Below are 12,358 nucleotides of genomic sequence, written 5' to 3' on the forward strand. Positions count from 1 at the left end.
GCTATAGGCAGCTACTGCTTTCTTTGAATATCATTCCAAAATAATACAGCTAGGATATTTTTATGAAAGGGGATTTTTCCGTAGAGTGTGATAATGAAATATATATGAGTGTGTGTGTGTGTGTGTTTGCGTGCGTGTCTACGCGTGTATGTGTGCGTATGTGTGTGTGTGCGCGCGCGCGTGTGTGTATGTGCGTAAGTGTGCGTGTGTGTACGCGCGCGTGTGTATATGTGCGTGTGTGTGCGCGTATGTGTACGTGTCTGCGCGTGTATGTGTGCGTGTGTGTACGCGCGCGTGTGTATGTGTATGTGCGTATGTGTGCGTGTGTGTGTGCGTATGTGTACGTGTCTGCGCGTGTATGTGTGTGTGTGTGTGCGCGCGTGTTGATGCGTATGTGTGCGTGCGCATGTTTATGTGTGTGTGCGTGTGTGTGTGCGCGCGTGCGTGTACATGAAGTTACAATGGATAGTACTCAGTTCCAATTATTCATTAACTATAAGGTTCTCTCATGGAAGAGAACAGGGTTTCAAATTACCGTTGAAAATCAATGTAGACATTATTTTGTTGATATTAATACATGAAGTAATGTGTTTGGGGTCTATTTTGTGTCCATCAGAGCTGCCCAGCAACATCTTGTAACACGGATGCAATAACACACTGCCCACGGCAACATACCAAAAAAAAACAAACGCGATGCCCAGAGGTTGCCAAGTCAAAGCTTCACACAAGATGTCAGTTAATGACTTTCTTTTCGATAAAAGGCGAAGACGCGCTGTTATTGACGTAAGCACTTTACGCGGTATTTAGTTTCTGACCTGTCAATAAAGATTTAAAATAAAACAGAACATTTCAAACCATAGTTAATGAAACAGATAACAACATGTCACTGTCTGTCGTTTTCGTATTACAAGAAACATAGCAGATTAAGTATAAATGGGATATTGTGTGCATTGCAGAAATTCCCATTTGATGCTCTGTTTTTAGAAACATTGGTAGCTATTTTCGTCTTAATTTGGATTACTTCCCTATGTTCCTTGTAAGCTGTGACTGAAAATAGATAGCTCGGCCGAAGAAATTAGAGCCGTCGGGCGCAAAGCAAGACGACTGTTCCTAGTGATAGATGCACGAAGACGATACAGCGGTCTCCGCTACCGGAAGTGTGGGTGGGCCACGAAGCTTCACTCCCGATCGACTTTCTCTCATATTCCAGATGTAAAAAATCAATTCGATTATTGCAAGTTAGTTTGATAGGCTTTATTACAAGGAACATGTTCATAGTTCGGTGATGTCTATCAGATTCTGTTTACACAACTGTAGCTCTTCGCGAAGAAGTCACGTCTGCTGGCAGCTCTGTCGTCTGCTCGCCAGATACACGGTCCTTCGGGGAAACAATTGAATGACATTTTTTCTCAATCTATAAAGGAAGCCACTACCAAGTTGATAGTTCAATGAATTACGCATTTAACATCTAGTGTCATGGACCGCAGAGTGGAGAGCACAGGGAAATGACGATTGATGTCGCCTGCTGGAAATACTGGTCTGATGGCTGTCGTTTGTTCTTCTACTTATGGGTCGAGGACAATTTTATACGCATATAAAATAAAATATACATGTAATGGATTTGACCGAAAAAATACAAACGTCATCAAAACGTTACTTGGTTGAAAAAAGTCACCGAGACACTGCAAACCTGAAGCCCAGAAACTTTCTTTCATTTTTCTACATTGCACTTGAGCGTCAGTCAAGGCCCCGTCACACAAAACTACTTTACCTAAACCTTTACCACAATTAAGCTTGCCGTAGTCTGAAGTTACGCCCGCTTCACAAAGCAACCGTAGCTCGTTCTTAATTCGGTGTGTCAACCTGAGCGGTAAGGTTGCAATCGTAAGGCTTCATGATATGGCGTGCTGAAACCATTACTCAATTTGCTGTTAAAACACGACAGTTTATAACTTCTTTGCCAATTTCTAACACAATTTGTGAGTGCCGAGGTTTTTTTAGACCGATTTACATTATCGTCAAATGTAATTTCACAACATGAAAGAAACTTACGCTTACTTCCACACACTGTAACCTACCTTTCTTAACATCATGCATACGTGTTGTGTCATATCCATGTGGAGCAGCTGTATTTAATTAATCCTAGGTAAACCAACAAATTCTGGATAAATAACTTAGAGCAGACCTCCACCCACCCACACATAGACGCATGCACGCACGCACGCACGCACGCACGCACGCACGCACGCAGGCAGGCAGGCAGGCAGGCAGGCAGGCACGCACACACACACACCACTCAACCCCTCAATCCACCAACTACAGAAATGAATTCAATCGCGGAAAGAGTCTGAAGACAAAAAAAAGACTCATTTCTCGCCATTTTTATCTGAATGATCATGAAACATTTGTTGATAGTGTTAATTGTCTTTACATAAAGACTATTAGGGGATGATAATTCTGAAACACGGGTAGTACTACCGGTTGTTACATGTTACATGTACTATGAACGACACTTAACATTCACAATGCCCTACAGATATCAATTCAATCTTATATTTCCTTACACCCACATGTGTTCATAATTGTTCATTCTGAAAAGATATTAGAAGTACATTCTCTGGCACACGTTTACACACGTTTAAGCTGCAACCTTCGTTTATGAGTGAGTGAGTGAGTTGTGTTTAACGCCGAATTTAACAGTATTCCAGTTATATCGCAGCTTGTCAGCTTAATGTGGAAGGAAAGCCCGAAGTGATGCAGGTCTTAGACGTTAACCACTTCGGTGAAACCCACGAGCACGGGTATGGTGCTGACAAACCTAGAAACATTATCGGGGCGAACCGGGATTCGAACCCACAATCATAGGTCTCTGGCGTAGGCAAGGGACGCAACTCTGCACAGCGAATCGCGGCGCCTTAGAGGACTGGGCCACCCGTGCCCCTTCCTCCGTTTATGAATTCATCGGGGGAAAAGTGTTCACCTCCAAAACAAAGTACTTAATGTTTCACAGGATGATTTCAAAATATGTTTATCCTAAGGTTCCGCTCAAAGGACTGAGTTTTTTTGTTTTACGTACAAACGATACACATGGTTCTGAAGTTATGCGCAGATAAATAAAAGAGTGTCCTGGGCTGTTTCATAATTGATCGCAGCCCCGTCCTTTGGTGACATTGAGGACTAAAGAACTCACATTCACATGTGTGCGACGGTATATTTTTTGGTGAAATAATGCGAAATGACTAATTACATTAAAAAAAGTGAAGTTATATGATATTATATATGTATTAAGTTTTCTTTAACTAAACTTTTATACATATATGTATATGTTGAACATATGGTATGGATGTATACTTTCTTTTGCCTGTCAGTTTATAATCCTATGGGTTCTTCCGCTATACCAATTATTCGAGCAAGATATAATATGAGATAGGTTTGTTCAATGAGGTTTGCTTCTTCACATGTCCTTTGGGATGAAATTTATAGCTAATTCAATATTTGAGCCATTCTGTATCATAATTCAATCAGAAACGCAAAGATTCAGTTGTTAGAATAGAATAATAGAACGTATGATTCGATACACTCGTAGTCAAACAACGGTTTAATAAACGTAATCAATGCTTATCAAATTTGCTTTTCGTGGCGTAAACATTCAACTAAAACAGCAAGACCGTCTGCTTTATCTCAGAACACAGGAAGTGAAGTATGGTTGTGTAATCCCACGATCTGTTTGTCCCCGAAATCGTCCAAGACCGTCCATGACGTCATTGATGTGTCGCCGTGGTTGATGTAGGGCACTTTACTGTGTCAGTACTAGTTACTCGTACTTTCCAGGCTTGTCACGATCCCCGCCGATTTCACCCTGCTATCTATCCTGGTTCACAACCTGAGTGTACAGATTACGAATCATTTTCCTGTGAGGTTTTATATGATAATATTTCTCTGATGTGTTTCGACTGCAGGCTAAGGACAATGCATGCTCACAACGCTCTGACCACGAAGATCTGTAACAATCCTTATAAAAAATATCAAATATGTTCATATGAATCTGAATCGGGGTTTGTTCTTTTCAACTCATCCATGCTTTGGACTTTGAGAAAAGGACAAATGAAGAAGTTAGGCTACAAAGTGTGAAAAAGATTGATCATAGTTTTTCAGTAAGATGGTGTTTTTATTATTTAAACACGGGCAAATCTCTGACCCAATATTATCTTAAGATACATCTTTCAGGTGCTGGGTCGGTCGGGTAGCCTAGTGGTTAAAGCGTTCGCTCATCACGCCGACGACCCGGGTTCGATTCCCGACATGGGTACAATGTGCTATTGCTGGAATATTGCTAAAAGCGGCGTAAAACCATACTCACTCACTCAACTCACTCAGGTGTGACTCCTTGGAGTGTCAACTTCTATTGTCTTTCTGATCTTAGATAAACCAGATGCAATCGTCTGGTTGGCTATTTGTTTTAAAATGCATGTGTGTAGATGGCGTGTGTCATTCCTCTTTCCATATTATACTATTAATTGTAGTACTTGTAACGTCAGAAGACCGCCTCCGTGGTCTACTGGTAGAGGGTCCACCAGGAGAGCGGAAGGTCCGGGGTTCGATCACCGGCCGTGTCATACCAAAAGACGTTAAAAGATGGTACTTTAAAAGATTGTTACCCTGTCTGGCGCTCGGCATTAAGGGGCTAAATAAGGACTGGTCGGCTCGGAGTCAGTGTACTGTGTCTCAGTGGGGTATTCATGTTAAACTGGTATCTCAGAGAGCTAGCACTATAAATCGGCATCAGTCCGGACTAGTACAAGCAGCCACACACACACACACACACACACGTACATGCACGTCGCTATATAACGTCAGTAGCAGTTTATGTCACCTGTAACGTCAGTAGCAGTTTATGCGTAGCACACATTATAAGTTATGCCTTATGTAATGGTACAAATATGACAGTATGGCGTAGGTATCTAATTATCTTCTAATCCCTCGCCATGCGTGTATGTGAGCTAATGTTTGACTTACATGTTTCATACCGTAGTACTACACACGTGGTATATATTCAGTTGGTATATTTGGTTGGTATTATCATCTAGTGTAGTTAAGTATATTACAATAGTTAGTATAGTTAGTACCAGTACAATAGTATGACTAGTATCGGTTATGGTTATATTTACTAACTATGTTGTAGTATTACATGGCAATACCATAAATACACACACGTGTCGTAAAAGGCGACTAACGGGATCGGGTGGTCAGGCTCGCTGACTTGGTTGATACATGTCATCGATCCCAATTGCGCGGATCGATGCTCAGGATGTCAATCATTGGTTTGTCTGGACCAGACTCGATTTTTTTACAGACCGCCTTCATATAGCTGGAATATTGCTGAGTGCGTCGTTAAACAACAAACAGACAAACAAACAAACAAACAAACATGACTATTTTGCACATGCATGTGTATATATAACGTGCGTATAGTCAGGTTTTAAACGCCATTTACTGTGTTCAGTATGAAATGTCTATGTTGTTAATGAGTTATAACGTAATACTTTTTTTGTTACAGGGTGATAAAACTGAAGTTATAAAATCAGCATGTCACCCCACGCAGTTGCTGCTTTTGGTTTCCACGCACACACGTCTACCTGAGGCACTTCCAAAACGACATTCGTAATCCTGGGTATTATATTGTGGTGAAAATATATTGCACCCATTTATATCAAAATTTCCATTTAAATTTATTTCAGATATTACAAAACGCTTCAACCACACAGCTTAGCATTTCGCCGCGCCTCGGACTCATTTCAACGATTAGACACAGGTCGTCGTGCTACACCCTATACGATAGTCATAGAGTTAGATCACTTCGTTGAAGGAGACCTTGATCACCAAATTATGGGACATGTATATTTCATTTGTGACCGAAGTTTAGATTTAAAGAATTTCACAACATTGAAATCTTCACACATTATGCTTATTAACTGACCCGTGTCCCGTATTTGACATAAAGGCCTGATTATGAGTAGCGGTTAGTTACATCGTGTTACATGACTGGATACATTGTGTGACAAGGCTGATTCCATTCTGTGACATGACTGGTTACATTGTGTAACAAAGCTGATTGCAGTGTGTGACATGGCGGATTACAATTTGTGATATGACGGGTGACATTGTGTGACATGACTGGTTACATTGTGTAACAAGGCTGATTACATTTGTTTCAGGATTGGTTACATTATGTGACGTTTCTGGTTACATTGTGTGACGTGGCTGGATACATTGTGTGACATGACTGGTTACATTGTGTGACGTGACTAGTTACATTGGGTAACAAGGCTTATTACATTGTGTAACATAACTGGTTACATAATGTGACGTGTCTGGTTAAATTGTGTGACGTGCCTGGTTACATTGTGTGACATGGCTGTTATATTGTGTGACATTACTGTTACATTGTGTGACGTGGCTGATTACATAGTGTGACATGACTTGTTACATTGTGTGACATGGCTGTTACGTTGTGTGACATGGCTGTTACATTGTGTGACGTGGCGGGATACATTGTGTGACATGACTAGTTACATTGTGTGACATGGCTGTTATATTGTGTGACATTGCTGTTACATTGTGTGACATGGCTGATTACATTATGTGACATGACTTGTTGCATTGTGTGACATGGCTGTTACGTTGTGTGACATGGCTGTTACATTGTGTGACGTGGCGGGATACATTGTGTGACATGACTAGCTATATTGTGTGACATGGCTGTTACGTTGTGTGACATGGCTGTTACATTGCATGACATCGAAGTTACATTGTGTGACATGGCTGTTACATTGTGTGACATGACCTTGTGTGTGTTGAACTTCGCTCTCGCTTTTAGCCACGGGTGTACCTGGACTCGAGTAGATATATTCAATCACGATATGGCTGATTTAAAGGTAACTACAGCGTTATGCAGCATTCATCCATCTTATCCGTGTTCCTGATCAGTTTTACCTCTTGGTTCATATAGACAACACCCAACGACAGTGGCAGACACAAGGCGTTCATATCCCCTGCCCCCTTTGAAAAATAAACATACGTACTCCAGTGACACGGACAAATTAAATCATATGTTTGAAACCATCATGAAGACGTCATGTTTCTGTTCCCATACACACTGAATCGGCCATCACATTTACAACACTTCTCTAATCGGATATCATTCTGTTTAATGGCCGAACCTATTATCATAAGTCATCCATCGTCAATACTTCAGGGGGTCGTGTTTTCCGTTCCTTCAACATGAAGTATTGACGGTGAATGTCATTAGGATAATACATAAATGATATAACTGACAAAACTCGCATCCACTACTTGCCTAACTGACATTTCCTTGTCAACGAACAGATAATACACATTCGTCTTGTTAATATATACTGAACAACAAAAGTTCCTGTGACATTGAATAAGATTTAATGCAAAGTTATGTTTTTTACCAAATCTGAAAACAATTTCGGTTGACGTCGACGTCGAAGGCGCCGATCCATCTGATCCCACATGTGCTCGATTGGTGAGATATCAGGGGAGCGAGCCGGCCAGGGGATGACATTCACGTTGTTTTGTTGAAGAGAATTCTGAACAAGTCGAGCAATATGAGGCCGGGCGTTATCATGTTGAAAGGTTATGCCTGGGCCATGACGACGCAAAAACGGTAGAACAACAGGACCGATGATCTCGCCGCGGTGTCCATTGAGATTTCCCTCTACCACTGTCAAACGGGTCCTCTGTCTTGCTGTAATCCCACCCCATACCATAACGCTGCCGCCCCTGAACCAATCTTCCATGACACAATGTTTGACGTAAAGTTCACCTCGACGTCGGTACACTCGAATCCGTCCATCGCTGTGGCTGAGGTGAAAACGAGACTCGTCAGTGAATAGAACTTTTCCCCACTGCATGGCTGTCCAGCGTAGACGCGTCGTAGGCGTGCTTGACAGTGGTTTCCTGTCAAAATGGGACGTCTGGCGGGACTTCTGGCGACAATCCCTGCACATCTCAGGCGACGTACGGTTTGTGAAGATATTCGTCGAAGGCCAGTGATGCTTCTTGCAGTCACTGTTGCTGGCTGGAGTTGATTTCATAGGTGTGTTGTTCGAATCCAGTTGTCTTGTCGATTGTTAGTTACGCCTGGCCTGCCGTTCCGAGGATGGTCTCTGACTGCACTCGTCTGTTGCCAACGTTGCCCTAAACACCAAATGGTGTTTCTGTGGACGTTAAATTGTCTTGCAACATCACGTTGACTCGATCCTACTTCAAGCATACCAATGGCTCGCAGACGCTCATTTTTCGGACAGGCGTGGCATTTCGTAATGTTGAATAATTGCGTAACTTTGTTGTTTTTCTGAGTGGATGTTGTCAGCACGATGCTAAACAATGCATGCGGAATCCCATTAACGCACGTTTTTATACCCATTCTTGGGTAGTGACATGCATGGGGCTTGCATAAAAGTCCACTTTTGCATGGAATGCATGTTTTTCTGTAGCAGTGGCGTTTTTGTGACTTGATTCCATACATGTACTACAATATTGAAAACCAAACCTGCTTGTTTGAAAAATACACTAAAATATTGGTGTCACAGGAACTCTTGTTGTTGAGTATATATGGTGGCCCATCACATTTGTCGATAAAAACATAAAATATATAATTTCAGAGAATCAACAAATGTACTTAAGTTGTTAGGCAGGGACAGGATATCAAAAGAGATTGTCAACAAAATAAGTGCATCTTTGTATAGTTTAAAGCCATAACGTGACTCGAAAATTAGAAGTACTTTACTGTCTTTTGATACCTCTGACCATATAGACTAGAGTTCTCCTCAAAACAAGGCGAATTAAACAGAGGTAATTGAAACCGTTGTAAAATTGCGATTGATATTTTTCGTATGTAAAATGTAAAAGTAATTAGGTTTCGACTAATTTGGTAGAAGGACCAATGTGGGGGAGTAAGTGAGCCATTGATGTCCCTCGTTAGGCATGAAAGACACTGCCTACACATGTAGCCAGACCTCATGAGGTTTTCAGTGAAGCCAAATGGCGCCAAAGCTGTGGATTCCGCCAACGTTTCAATCAGATATATTGGCCACCTAAGACAGTTTCAAAGAATACTTGATCTGTGTGTGAATAATCTTTTTGATATACAGACAACAGTTTGGCCTTTAGACAGTTCCCTTGAGGAAACTGTAAAAATTGCGTTAAATGTTGGAAGTTGACTAATTAAAGTAATAAAAAGGCAACTTGAACATGCGTCCTTCTCTTTACATTATTGGAAGGTGAGACATCATATTTATAGTTCCAACTATGACATGCACGAACATAGCAACAATGCAATATAGCGACGTGCTTGAACACCGCAACAACGCAACAATGCAATATGACCATGTGCTTGAACATCGTGCAGCGCAATAGAAACACGGGCCCGAACACCGTCGCCGTGCAATATGATTACGTGCTTGAACGCCGTAAACAATCAGTATGACGAACACAGCAACAATGCAATATGACCACGTGCTTGAACATCGGTACAGCGCTATAGGAACACGGGCCCGAACACCGTCGCCGTGCAATAGGATCACGTGCTTGAACGCTGTAAACAATCAGTATGACGAACAAAACAACAACGCAATATGACCATGTGCTTGAACATCGGTACAGCGCTATAGGAAGACAGGCCCGAACACCGTCGCCGTGCAATATGATCACGTGCTTGAACGCCGTAAACAATCAATATGACGAACACAGCAACTATGCAATATGACCACGTGCTTGAACATCGTTACAGCGCTATAGGAACACGGGCTCGAACACCGTGAGTGAGTGAGTATTGTTTTACACCGCTTTTAGCAATATTCTAGCAATATCACGGCAGTGGAAACCAGAAATGGGCTTCACATATTGTACCCATGTCGGGAACCCACTACACGATCGCCCCTCGTTAAATATGACCACGTGCATGAGCATTGTAACTGTGAGATATGATCACGTGCTTAAACATCCTAACTGTGCAATATTATCATGTGTTTGAACATCATCATTGTGCAATTTGACCATTTGTTTGAATATCATCACTGTGCAATATGACAATGTGTTTGAACATCGTAAATATGCAATATGTCCACGTGTTTGAACATCGTAAATATGCAATATGTCCACGTGTTTGAACATCGTAACTGTGCAATATGTCCACGTGTGTGAACCTCGTAAATATGCAATATGTCCACGTGTGTGAACCTTGTAAATGTGCAATGTGAGTACAATGTGAAAGAAAATCACCCGCGCTGACGGAAACGTCTCTTGGACTGTGGAGTCTGGCACTTTGCCATTTCTTCAACCTGTGTGAGACAGACTAGGTCTGTATTAAATATACATACCCAAATGTCACACGTACACAGACTTCCAACAGAACGGTCATGTCACTGTCGTGTAACGAGTATCCAGGGGGACACTTATGTCGGAAACGAACCATTATGTTGATAAGAAACAACTACAACACTAAAACACGACCACCGTTGGGGGATTGGTGGGTCGCTTTGAACACTTTCCTCCTTCGAGTGTGGGTTTGTTCTGACAATGGTCTGACCATGGACACTTAATACTATGTTTAGGCTCCATGGAGTGACACTGTTTTATCATCTAGAAACAATTGGGGATTTCGTAACGTCATTGCTGTATTGGTGCCTTTGGCAAACTTGTTGAATGGCATTTCCCCAAACATTAGAGTTCGCGAAAAGCTTGAAAATGGCGTTCAGAGTTTGCAGCAGTGTCAAAAGTATGCAGATTAACGTAATATTATGGTCGAGTAATTGACTTGTCGTTCGTTGGACTATAATATTCTGGGAATATTTTAGGCCGGGAATATTTCAGGATATAATTCTTGCCTTTAGAGTCTGACGGTTCCCTTCTTGAAAATATAATATCTTTGCTTCCAGACATTTAGCCAAATTGTATTATGTGCACGTGAAAATGGGCCGAGTTGTTCGATTATCTATATAATGTTCAGTCAGTCAATAGTGTGATATGCCGTACTATTATTAAGACAGCGTGACGAGTACCTTCACCTTAACACATTGCACATTTCCCTATTTTGTAAAGTATTGTGATTATACTTTGGTTGAACATTTATAGACGCTTGACATCAAACATTGATATGTTAACGTTTCAGCTACAGATTGCCATCGGCTACGATATCTGCACAGTATTGATACTTCGAATTACACCCCACTTTTTGACAGAGCATAAATCATACTGCATGATTAAATGTTATGCATCGCGCTACCAGTTATCACTTACCTACTGAAGCGGCAGTAAAATACTCATCACTATCATTTTATAGTTTTGAATCTTTTTCAGAACATAATATAAGTACTTCACATTCGGCAATTTATGTTTTTGAGAAGATGAAGGGGTGACTGAATGTTGTTTTACGTTTTAGTCAGCAATATAACCAACTTAGTAACTATAACTCATTGAAATTTTATTCATCAATAATGTGTTTAACGTTTACAGTTAATTTACCTATTACATTGAATTAAATCTAAAATGCATAGGTAATTTAGTGAATACAATACTAGCCCGACCAACGGTAGTGCAACTTTTCAAAACTGATCGTCCTTCTGCAAAATGAACCGTCTCGGGCTGTCGGGCAGGCGGGTATTTTAAACGGTGCTGTACCAGGCAACACATCATCTGTACAACTGAATAATGCCTTCATTTGACACAAGAGGCCAACATTCATAAGAATATCAGTAAGAGACACTCCTCGGTCAACTGATTACATAAAGTTCATTTACACGTTAGTGTACCCCGCCATGAAGTGGCAAGGGGATAGAGGAATGGGTGCTGTCCGTCCGTTCTTCCGTCTTTCGTCCGTCCGTTCATCCGTCACGTTTCGTTTCCAGAGCAGAACTAAAAAGCCATGAGAGATATCTTAACCAAACTTGGCACATAGGTATGTCTAGTAGTAAACTGGTGCCTTTTGATAAGCTGGGATTTATGAAAAAAATATTTATTTACGAGTTTCCATAGCAACGACTTTGACTTAGACTGAAAATGGCGGTAGTGCTCGTTTCCGGAGGGATAATGCCTTGCACAAAACCGGACATGTCTTATTGGATATGAGTGAGTGAGTGAGTGAGTATGGTTTTACGCCGCTTTAGCAATATTCCAGCAATATCACGGCGGGGGACACAACAAATGGGCTTCACACATTGTACCCTTGTCGGGAATCAAACCCGTGTTTTCGGCGTGACGAGCGAACGCTTTAGCCACTAGGCTACCCGACCGCCCCTTATTGGATATGAGTATTCCATGCTTGTTGTCAGTA

This window comes from Haliotis cracherodii, unplaced genomic scaffold (genome assembly GCF_022045235.1).
Source record: "Haliotis cracherodii isolate W230 unplaced genomic scaffold, xgHalCrac1.p SCAF_2, whole genome shotgun sequence".
Taxonomy (NCBI): Eukaryota; Metazoa; Mollusca; class Gastropoda; order Lepetellida; family Haliotidae; genus Haliotis; species Haliotis cracherodii.